The following is a 12,243-nucleotide window of genomic DNA, read 5'->3' as shown; positions in this document are numbered from 1 at the left end:
CTGCGTTCAGAGGGATCAGTTTCTGACCGGCCGCAGGCCGTAATCGGAAACTAAAAACAACATAAAAAGTCTCTGGCATCCAAAATATAAATTATTAGAAGCAGAACCCGGAACCAACAAAATTTATTAGCTCTTTTTAGATGTTAGTGATGAGTCGTTTTGTCTTGTGCCCCATCCTCTCAAAAACATATCACAAATTTATTTCCCAGGAAGTGCAAGCCAGCCTGGCTCACAGCAAACGAGTCTGGGCTGTTTCCATTGCAGTATTTTCACTTGTGTTGATATGAGCGAGACCATTCGCATTTTACAAACTGGTTATGATAGCAAAGAGTTCCTTGCTATCGTATCCGCCTTTCAGAAAGACAGTGGGCGCTTTCCATTTAGTCAAAATTTCCGGTTCGGCGGTAAATGGAACACGTTTCGTCGGTTCGTCCCACCGGAAAATTCCCAGAAAAAGTGGAAAATCTAAAAAGGTGGGCCCGTTTTCCCGGTTGGAATTTCCGAACGGAATTTCGTGTTCCACTTAAACCAGGCACAATAAACGCAAACCTGTTACGAGTAAGACGAGGCCAAAAAAAAAAAATTTAAAGACAACATGCATAAACTACTGAGTCGTCCCCAAGTTGTCTCTACTCATTGATTATTTATTAGGGAAGTGCTTGGGTTATGCGCGCGCGGAAGATGGGAAGGCGAGAGGAGGAGACACGACAGGCAGATCCCGTTTCCAATACGGCCGACGAAATTATTGCTCCATCACGCGCAAGGTGTAAATTACCTTGCCCGCACATAGAATGCAGAGGAGACGCCAGAAAAGTGTTTTTGAGGAGACAGGTCGTTCGCAGCATTCAGAATTAAACATGCGAGAGTCGTTTTTGACAATATAAAACAGGTTCGTGAAGCTTGGCGGTTGTTTCGGTATTTACACGGCGAAGAAACCGAGGAACAATTGATAAGACTTTGCGCGGAACGCCAACAGGTAAGCGTCTTAAATAACTCTATCATTGACTTGTAAAATTCGCGCTCCACTTAGCAGTGGAATATTAATGACCAGTGACGAGTAATAACTTATTTGTAATTTACATTTTCAGAGGAATGATTCGAACGATTAACTGTTGCTACTGCATACGAAGGCTTTCGGGTCCTTGAAATAGTGGCAAAAGACGCTTGACAATGTGTAAAGTTCGTAGGCATAATGCTAATGCACCATGGGCAGCTGAAAGCGTATGGGGAAGGTGCTCAACATGTTGTTATTAAAGTTAACAAACCTGGTCTGTCTGTTCATTTAATGCGTGGCATTCCAAGGTTACCGTCAGTGGCCAGTCAATAACAGGATTTGTAGCCAAGGCTGTTTTAGTCAAAAGGGTAAGTTTCTTTTTTCACTTGTCGTGGTAACCATAAAATAAATTCCTAATGGGATTGATTTGTTTTATGCATTTATCAGTATGTGTATGTAATTTCTGTCCTTGTAGACAGAGTTTGTTAAACGCAAAATAATAAAAGAATAATGTACTTTTTTTTCACAGGACTTTACAGTTGCCTCCTTACGGGATGTCACTACAGTTGGTCACCATAATTTGACTGGGGACAAGCCTTTGGATACTCTCAGAGGGGTCTTTTACTATCAGCAGTTTAGAGGTTGCCAGAAAAAATCCATTCACAGTGTTTTAAGTGGTTAAGCGACCAAAAAACAGCTCATCAGCAGACACCTCACTGTCAGGAGCCAATTTAAAGAAATCTTATGTGCTGACGAAAATGAAAGACACGCTAGAATGGAGAATAGCGCAACATCAGCAGTCATGTACAAGATGTCTCCGAAAAAAAAGCAACTTTGATTCAGTATTCTCCAGATGTTCTATCGGATTTTTTTGAAAGTAAATTTTAAATATGTTTTTAAAGTAGATAAATATTTGAAGTTTATATCCTATTAAAAAAATAAAAGAATGTATTCGGGTGGGGGTGTCGTGGTGGTGAAGAGACAAGTTTGCCCCTGGAGTGTGACCTAAAGCGTGATCAAGCAAAAAGCAAAGATTTAGAAATTTATTACTCAATATTTTGTCGTAAGTCGAACACAAGAAACTAAAATCCAGGTTTTTACTTATGTAGAGTAGAGGACATTTCGTGTCGTATTACATGATGTAAAAACTAGGGCTAGGACCTCGTGGTCAAAAAAGAGTAAAGTTTGAGTAAACACGGTCGAGACTATTACGACGGCTCTTGCCTTGATTTATTACATTGGTGGCAGCGAACTGGGATATAAAGATGGAAGAAGATGGAACTCCAGCAGGAGCCGAAGGCGGGTTACCGAAACTTGAATCGACAGAACCCGTGCTGAAACAACAACAAAAGAAGAAACCACCGAAAGTAGAGCCACACGAAGGGGGCAGTGACCTGCAGCAGCTCTTAAATACCGTGTCTCAAGCTCTAAAGCAGAGTATGGTGGCGTCAAGCGAACAAAGCGAAGTTAGGAGGAACGTAAGAGCTCCACGCGTTTATTCGGTGGGCCAAAATTTCAAAACGTGGCTCTCGCAGTTCATGCAATACGCAAGTCTCGTGCACATCAAACCGGTGGATCGTCGAGCGTATTTGCTTACATTATTGGACCAACCGGCCTACAAAGCTGTTGAGCTGCTCAAGCTCTCGGAATCGCTACCGTTCGAAGAATTTACTGATCAGTTGACTCGAAGATTTGATTCGGGGAAGACGAAAGAAGATTACAAATTGCAGTTGCGGGCACGATGCCAAAAGCCAAATGAAGATTTCGATGGATTTGCGGATAGCTTGATGGAATTGGTCGAAAATGCGTACCCAGAGGCGGCCTATTCGTTTAAAGTGGAACTGGCAAGGGACCAGTTTCTTCAAGGTGTAGCAATTAGTGATGACATTCGTGAGAGAGTTTTTATGAGCCAGCCGAGTTCGCTCGTGGAAGCTGTGCGTGTGGTTCGCCAGTTGGAAAGTGCTCGTAAGGCTTGTCGCGCAGCTCCTGCGGTTGAGAAGAAGAAATCTGTTAATGTGATTGGTGCCTCGGCTGATAGTGAGAAGATTTCATCTGAAATACGCGAGCTCAAGGAATTAGTTCTTGGCATGAATGAGAAAATTCGTGAGCTGGAAATGAAAACGGAAGCAAAAACCGTGACAGCCCCACGGCGCCGAAACGAAGTAGTGTGTTACAATTGTCGTAAACAGGGTCATTTTGCACGTGATTGTCCGACTAATACAACGGGAAACGGAGCTCGGGGCCTGCCAAGGGCCAGACAGTCCCCGTAGGACCAGTACGTGTGGCCCTGTCAGACAGTGATGTCCGTGAGGTAAATTACAATACAACCGCGAATGACAGTGTAATTTCAGCCATATCTGATTCCGGGATCTATATTACTGGACTTGTGAATCATTGTTTAACTTGTGTATTGTTGGACACTGGCGCTACGGTTAGTGTGTTGAGCGAGGACACATGGAAGAAAAGTGGATATGTTTCTAAACTTAAACCAGTGATAGGAACATTAACGACAGCAAATGGCAATGAACTGACTGTCTTAGGAGAAACCCAAGTGAGATTTCGCATAGGAAACATGGATTGCTCCTGGCCTGTCATGATTGCGCAAGGTCTAGCACATGATTGTATTCTTGGTTCAGACTTTTTTCAGCAGTATGGATGTCAAATTCACTATGACACGGGAACCTTTGTGGTAGGAGATGCTGAAATTCCTATTAGATACTGCAAGGTCACACCTAGTGTTTGCAGACTTTATCTGTGTGCTGAAGTAGAAGTAGAGCCGGGGACTGAACAAGTGCTAGGAGCCAGATTGGAAGAGGGATATGAACAAAATACGGGAAGCCCTGGGATCTTGGAGGGCTCAAAGGAACTAAAGGGAAAATCGGAAATTTGCATAGCTCGTTCCCTTGTGGTTCCAAGGGCGGGACAGGCCCTTGTTCGAGTTGCCAACTTCTCGGATAGACCAATCAAGATACGGTCAGATGTTCCTATTGCCGAATATCACCCTATTAGCAGCGTGAATGGTAGTATAATTCCCATTGGAGTTGACTCAGAATCGAAAAGTACCTCTCGGCCACATGCATTCTGTTCGACCATTGACAGCACAGTGGGGAAGAGTGAGCAGACAAAAGGAGAGGGAGAAAAGTGGAGGACAATCTGTGAACAACAAAACCTGGAAGGGCTTTCAGAAGGTCAAAAGGAACAATTCTCGTCTCTGGTGAAAGAGTATGAGGACATTTTTGCTATGAACAGTTCGGATTTAGGGAAATCTGATCTCATGGAACATGAAATTAATACGGGTGATTGTACACCAATTAAGCAACCACCGCGCCGTATTCCCCCTCACCAAAGAGAAATCATTGACCAACAGCTGGATGAGCTCGTAGCTAATGGTAGGGTTGAACAGTCCCAAAGTCCCTGGAGTAGCCCCGTTGTGTTGGCCCGGAAACATGATGGAACTTACCGTATGTGTATTGACTTTCGGAGACTTAACCAGTACACACAAAAAGATGCTATCTCGCTGCCTAGGACTGATGATGTCTTAGAGGCCCTGGGCGGTGCTCAGTGGTTCTCGTGCCTTGATTTGGCCTCTGGATATTGGCAGATGCCAGTGAAGGGGGAGGACAAACCCAAAACTGCGTTTTCAACTCATCGTGGACAATTTCAATGGAGGGTTATGCCATTTGGTTTGACAAATGGGCCAGCAAGCTTCACCAGATTGATGAATCTGGCACTCAGTGGACTCACTTGGACACATTGCCTTGTGTACTTAGATGACATTATCAAAGACACGCCTTTTCATTGGCAACAAGAGCAACAATCTGCCTTTGAAGAGCTCAAACACCGATTAGTCAGTGCACCAGTCCTAGCCTATCCAGATTTTAACGCCGGTGCAGGGTCATTCATACTGGACACAGATGCTAGCCAACATTTGGGAATCGGGGCAGTCTTATCTCAGCTGCAACCTGATGGGACAGAACGAGTAATTGCATACGGGAGTCGCTCTTTGAACGAACATGAAAGAAATTATTGCACTACTCGGTTGGAGATGTTAGCTTTAGTCACCTATGTTGACCTTTTCCGTTATTATCTGCTTGGACGGCGGTTCTGCCTACGAACTGACCACCACTCGTTAACCTGGTTGATGTCCTTCAAGGAGCCCCAAGGGCAAGTGGCCCGCTGGCTGGAACGCCTGCAAGAATACGACTATACAATTGAGCACCGGCCGGGGAGACAGCATGGTAATGCAGACGCCTTGTCATGGCGACCAAGGCGTCATCATGGAGAGTGCCCATCGTGTGTTCCGTCAGCCCGACCCCAGGTAGCCGCTGTGGCAGGGTTGCCAACGGTTCATAAGCAGTGTGAGGGGAGGGATATATGGTCGACTGCAGCAGTGGCACAAGCACAAAGAGAAGACCCTGATATTGGCCCGGTGGTAGCGCAGTTGTCACAAGAGTGGAAGAAACCGACGACTGAGGAACTTCAGCCCATGAGTCGAACCACTCGGGCAGTATGGGCGCAACTTGACCTGTTGCAGCTGAAGGGAGGAGTGCTCTATCTTCAGTCGCCTACAGACACCTCTCCAACTAAGCAACGGATAGTTTTGCCACAAAGCCTGGTTCGGCCAGCGCTTACTGAAGTTCATGATGGTCCTGCAGGTGCCCATTTGGGGAGAATGAAGACCCTGAAGAAAATGAGTGTGAGATTTTGGAAGCCGGGCTTGACAAAGGACGTGCATCGGTACTGCGATGGTTGCCTTACCTGTGCCAAGTGCAAGTCTAGACCAAAGCCAAGAGCACCTCTGCAGCCATTGGCCACTGGAAATCCCATGCAAAGGATCCACATTGACATAGTTGGACCATTACCTCGGACACGAAGAGGAAATTGCTACATTTTAACCGTGCAGTGCAGTTTCACCAAGTGGGCTGAAGCGTTTGCAATTCCTAACCAACGTGCCACAACTTGTGCAAAGGTGCTTGTGAGGAACTGGATTTGCAGATTCGGTGTGCCCGACAGCATCCACAGTGATCAGGGGCCTAACTTTGAGTCGAAGGTTTTTGAAGAGATGTGCCACTTGCTAGAGATCAACAAAACGCGGTCAACTGCTTACCATCCAGAGGGCAACGGGCAAATTGAGAACCTACACAAGACCCTTAAGAGCATGTTGAAAGCTAAAGTTGGAGGTAAACCTCAGAGCTGGGATGAACACCTGGATTATTGCATGATGGCCTACCGGAGTAGCATCCATGCCTCCACAGGGCACACTCCATTTGAACTGACGTTCGGAAGAGAGATGAGGATACCCTTGGACGTGATGATGGGTGGGGTTAAGGACAGTGAGTGCTCGTACACTAAATTTGCTGCTAATCTACAGGAGGATTTAGAAGGTGCATACCGGGATGTACGGGAGAATCTGAAGGTTGCTCAGCGACGCCAGAAAGATGCTTACAACAAGGGAGTGAAGCACACGGTCTATCAACCTGGAGATTTAGTCCTGCGCTACACCCCACAGCTAAGGCCAGGTGAAGCAAGCAAGTTTCACCGACAGTGGGATGGTCCGTTCGAGATCGTATCACAAGTCACCGAAGTTACGTACTGTGTTAGAAAAGTTGCAGGACGTTCTAGGAGGTCCAAGGTAGTCCATTTCAACAACTTGAGGTTGTACCAGAGAAAACAGGAGAAGGCAGGGGGTGAAGTAGTTACTGGTGGTTTGGGCACTGCACCTGCAGTGGAGACTGTTGAAGAAGGACATGCACAGTCGATGCCGGGAGAAGAAGATGGGACAGTTGTTGGGGTAGCAATGAGTGCAGATGAAGAAGAGAGTGAGTTGTTGGAAGGTGATCCTGAACTGTCAAGCCAACAACCCGATACGCCAGAGATTAGTGGTTGTCAGTCGGATGACGTCCAGCCCAGCGGGGCGGAAAGGGATGTTAGAAGTGATCCTTCAGTGGAAGCGCCAGACACTAAGGGCGGTGGCCCCCTTGTAGATACCCTAGATGCTACAAGCAAACCAACTCAATCTGACCCACCTGACCTCAGTGGCGAGGAGGAAGGGAGTGAACATGAAGGTGAAGGACTGGAACCGGAGCCTACTCTCCAGAATTGAAGACCGGTGCGAGTGAGAAGACCCCCAGACCGTTATGGAGAATGGGTTATCAGTAGTCTACAGCAAATTGTAGATCGCGTACAAATGCTGGAGGACAAGCAGACCATGGAAAAAGATCGGATTAAGAAACTGAGACCGAAATTGTTAAAGAAGGCTCGAGCACTAAGAGGATATTGAGACTGTGATTTGTTATGGACAGTTTTTTTTGTATTAGTTTTCTTTCCTTTGCTTGTGAACTGGACTGGTTACTTTGACACTGTTACACTTTCAAGTGTTGTCCGTGAATCCGGAAACTCACCCTTTTAATTAGAGAGGGGATAGTGTAGAGTAGAGGACATTTCGTGTCGTATTACATGATGTAAAAACTAGGGCTAGGACCTCGTGGTCAAAAAAGAGTAAAGTTTGAGTAAACACGGTCGAGACTATTACGACGGCTCTTGCCTTGATTTATTACACTTAAAAGACTGTTGGTTGCGCCTAAAATGGTCAATTTTTCACCAAAACGAAACACAACGTTTAAGTATTGGATCCCTTCCCTACCCTACTGGGTTTTTGTACGGTAAGACGCGTACGCTGATATCATAACCAAATTTTTCTGGCATCGACAGGTATCCATTTTATTTTAGGTATGGGGCTCCGCTGCGCCAAGGACGCTCCACCAACAGTAGCTCCGCTGATCAAACACCAGTCTCCTCGTGTATAGTTAAGACCCGGGAATGAACGATAACTTATTTGCCGTGTGGGAGTACTGATCAGAAAACCATCTATGGGAACTTACATACATTTATTGTTGCTCCATAAAAGGGTTTTTCTGCACCAATATTACAGGACAAAAGTAAAAAAGAATAACAATCGTCAACTTAAATAAATATAATGAATGTATAATAATTATTAAATTAACATGATTTGCTTAAATATTATCTAAAAGTACATTGTTTAAAATTGTCTAAACTTGTCTAAAATAGCTTTAAATAAATCAATCAACTAATTAATCAATATATTTCAGGTCACTATTGATTTGGGACTCAAGATCAGCTATGGCAGCAGCAGAAAAGGTAACATTAGTGTCGTCGGCAAACATTCTAGGAGAGCCTACATTCATACAATTTGGTAGATCAGAGGACTGATGACTTTTTTTTATGTCATTTCAGGATTGCACTGTTGCCTCATGAAATGATGTTTCTTTTTCCAGTTTCGAGCAGAAGAATTTCAAGCAAGAAACCCGACTGATCACTTGCGAATCTGGGAATGATTGAGGATCCAGACAATGCACCTCATGTACGTGATGCCCTTTTTAACTACATATGGAGTTAATGGGCTCAGTGTGATGAACAAGGTTGACAACTTCGATGTGCGCCAGTGTTTTCCTGAAGACATCATGCCCATTCTCTTTGATGGAGTTGTGCCTTGTGAGACCAAGCGTTTTTTGAAGGTGCTGATTGATGAAAAACGAAGCTTGACCCTTAAAGAGCTAAACCACAGAATGGAAAGCTTCAATTATGGCTATCTGCATAACAAGGACAAACCAACACCTATTGCCAGGGAGAGGATGGATGGAGGATGCTAAATTAAAACAGAGTAGTTAGTTTCTTTCAATTATTTAATAATCGTACTTAACATATGTTTTCCATTACACAAGAGAAGCAGTGCTCAATACCGAGTAGATAGGTAGATAGATAGATAGATAGATAGGTAGGTAGGTAGGTAGGTAGGTAGGTAGGTAGAATTTGTCCGCAACAAAACTAGCGAGAGACAGAGTTGTAAACGAACAACAAAGCGACACCAGACCACCCTTTGGAAGACCTCTATTAAACTAGTATCTCTACAATATTAACTTTAGTAAGAATAGTACAACCAGCTGTATATAAAGTCACTATTTCTATGCCACACAGTTGAGGTGGAGATAGCATCAAATTTTAATTCTATAAAATAATCTTCCGTTGTGACATTGATGCAATGACTCCAGTCTTGGTTCCTCAGAAGCGAAGTCAGTTTAAAGGACCACCCGCTTAATTGATTTGGCATAGTTATTCCTTTTATACTTCTAAAAATTATTAACTAGAAAAGGGGCTTGCAGGGTAATAGTAGTCATTGACGCAGACATGAATTTTCAGTATTTTTTTTTCTTTTGAATGTTACAGCATCCCAGATGTGGTGTCTTTTTGGCTTTCTCCCTATATTAATTGGGGACAAAGTTGATGTGGAGATGGAGGAGTGGCGTTGTCTTCGGACTTTGTGGAATATTGTTCAACTCTGTACTACTCCGGCCATCAAAAAAGATGACGTTCCATACTTACGGGTTCTCATAGAGGAACACCATACCCTCTTCAAAAGACTCTACCTGAAGCCTCGATCATACCCAGAATGCACTATGTTATCCACATTCCAGATGACATAGCCAGGTGATTATGAATTCATTATTAGCTTCCTATTTGTCTCCTGCAGTGTAATAAGAGTTAATTTCGCTTGTTCTCCTTAATATATAGATTTAGCCACGGCTAAAAGCGAAGCTCTGGCCAATAATACTTGTAAACAAAAAAAATTAAATCTTGTAATGCTAAAGGGGGAGGGCAATGAAAATGGCATCAAGATCAATAGATCTAATTAGTAAAAAACAACAAATTGCACGTGCAGCACACTTTTTTTCTAATTAGCAAAAAAACAAATTTGCACGTGCAACACGCTTTTTTGTCTTTCAGTTGCCGTTGTTTTGCACAACTACAGCGCTGTTTTGTAGGACTAAAACGTCAATCTTCCTAGTTACACATTATTTTTATGGAGGAATTGTCGTATGTGCTTACTCAACATTTTGTCTCCTGTGTTCATGTTCGCTTTTATTTTTCACTGCCGCTTATTTACACCTTGCTGGCCGCCAGCATTTCTCATTGCCACACATCCGCTTTGAATTTTCATGTTTTTCTTCCTACAAAATTCGTCTCTTTTGTTTTTAATCACTCGCTCTAGCTCTTTCTCTGGAATAACGGCGAAAAAAACACGACTTTGTTGTTGTCTTTTTCTTCCTAAAAGTCGGGGCGGCCATGCGAATTCTTTCCAAATAAAACCTTGAGTTGCATTTGGGTTGCCATACCTGTTGATTGAATTATTTTACATTGGTATGCCTGTGGTGCGGACGGACGGTCGGGCGGGCGGTCGGTGTACGGTCACGTGATTACCAAATTTTCTCGGATGGGTAGTTTACCACATTTCTTTACCCATGGTGCTCCGCTGCGCGCTTCGCGCGCGAGAGCTCCGCTATAATTATAATGTCAATAAAATCTTACTTGTTTTCCTTGTTCTTAAGAAGACTTGTGTTCCTTAATTCCTATTTGCTTATACAGCGCTCAACAATATTTGTATTCACTCAATCAACATATTTCCTATTCCCTCTATAACCTTTACACTTTTTAACATAGGTTTGGACCAGCACGGAACATTTGGACCATGCCATTTGAGGCCAAGCACACTTTTTTCAAGGGAGTGATTTCTAAGAATTTTAAAAACATTCCAAGAACTCTGTCATTTCGTCATCAAAGGTAAATGTATGAGTTTTTTCTGAAATACACTAGAGTGTTACTGGTCATATGCCATGGCAGAAGTTTCATTGCACTGTGGCACTAAGAACTTAAATACATTTTCAGGACCTTAAGGACTTGACAAACACTATTTTCATGATGATCAATGTCAAGTGTTAGCTACTATAGTTAATTAATTTGCTAATTTATTTTCAACTTGTAGATAATAACACATTTTTTGGAAGGGAGGAGAGGCCTCTGAAGTGAAACTGGATGTTTTCTTTAACCTGACAAAAGTGACCGCTTGAAATTTGAATTATTAGGGGATTGTTAACATATCCTTGAGTTTTGATTGTTTTATTCAGGAACATGTGCTGGAACCTTTTGACATCAACTGGACATACAACCTCCAAATATCTGTATACAGGAGATGTTGTTGATCCAGGTGAGCGGATCCCATTACCACAGGTTTTCAGAATTAGATGATTCAATTCTGATATTGTAATATAAAAATCAAATTGTCAACAGAAGGTTAAATGTTTGCTGTTTACTATTTATAGGTGACTATGGCGTTGATCTAAGACAGCATCTAAGACGGCATCCCCAGACGCAGCAAATAAGTGATGCTGCAGGGTTTTGGTGATGTCCATGAGAGATTTGTGGGAAGCAGGTAAGTTTGTGTTTCACCTGCAAATCCTCCTTCTGTCTATGTTCCAAACGACTCTTGATTTACCTTGATTTATACCTGGACTGATATTGTGACAGACGTTAATTGCAGTCTTTTAATGTTCAGTGTAAAGCGTGTTGGGATTCACGGTATTGAGTACAGACCTGGATGTGTCTTGAGGCTATGCGAAATGGATGATGTGGAGAATGAATATCCTGTACATGGACAAGTAGATGAGATCATCGTTTGGGAAGATGAGAAATTTTTGATTTTGACAGAACTTGCAACTCTTTCTTTTGACCATCACTTCATGGCATATGAAGTTGAGAGTACTGACCATAAAGCGGTTGTTTGTGCCATGATTTACCATGGTATGGAGTATTGCATATTTGAGGCAGCGTGGCCGAGTGGTCAGTGCGTCGGACTCGCAATCCGGTGGTCCCGGGTTCGAGTCCTGCTCTGGCCACTTGCTGGATTTGTGCTCGGTCGTCCCGAGCTCAAATCCTCGGCCACGCTTGTAAATAGCAAACTGGTTGCCTCCTGCCAGTTGGGGTTTTAAATACTGTTATGTTGTATTTGAATTATTTGTTTTCTAAGTATTTACTGATTGTAAAGCGCTTTGGATCACTAAGAGAAAGGCGCTATATAAGTGTATATTATTATTATTATTATTGCCGACTGCCCTTTAGCCAGCGGACTCTACCAAAATAGGACTTCGTGCCCACGGACTAGAGACTCAAGCATGTGCTCGCGACATCCGCCATCTTGTTGTGTTATTGTGTAGTTCTCGGATCGCTAGTTAAAATATTTGTTGTTCTCGCTCGTTGCCCAAGTTTTATTTTGTTTGGATAACCTCCGCCACATTATTTGGTCCTTCGAGACGGATGTTTCACTGGAAATACTGTTCTAAACGAGCGAGATGGCCGAATCAAATGGTTCGCTGTGGGATAAACAACTAGGCCCTGAC

The 12,243-nt window shown here is 43.4% G+C and overlaps 1 long non-coding RNA gene across 1 annotated transcript; it reads left to right on the top strand.

Annotated features, from left to right (window-relative positions):
- Positions 1-9,028: 9,028 nt before the first annotated feature.
- Positions 9,029-11,058, top strand: LOC140927091 (uncharacterized). The gene is made up of 3 exons (XR_012164524.1): positions 9,029-9,499; positions 10,511-10,630; positions 10,975-11,058. It is a non-coding gene; the product is annotated as an uncharacterized lncRNA (long non-coding RNA).
- Positions 11,059-12,243: the final 1,185 nt, after the last annotated feature.

This window comes from Porites lutea, chromosome 2 (genome assembly GCF_958299795.1).
Source record: "Porites lutea chromosome 2, jaPorLute2.1, whole genome shotgun sequence".
NCBI lineage: Eukaryota > Metazoa > Cnidaria > Anthozoa > Scleractinia > Poritidae > Porites > Porites lutea.
The sequence above is the reverse complement of the archived record's forward strand: the minus strand, read 5'-3'. Positions and strand labels throughout refer to the sequence as shown.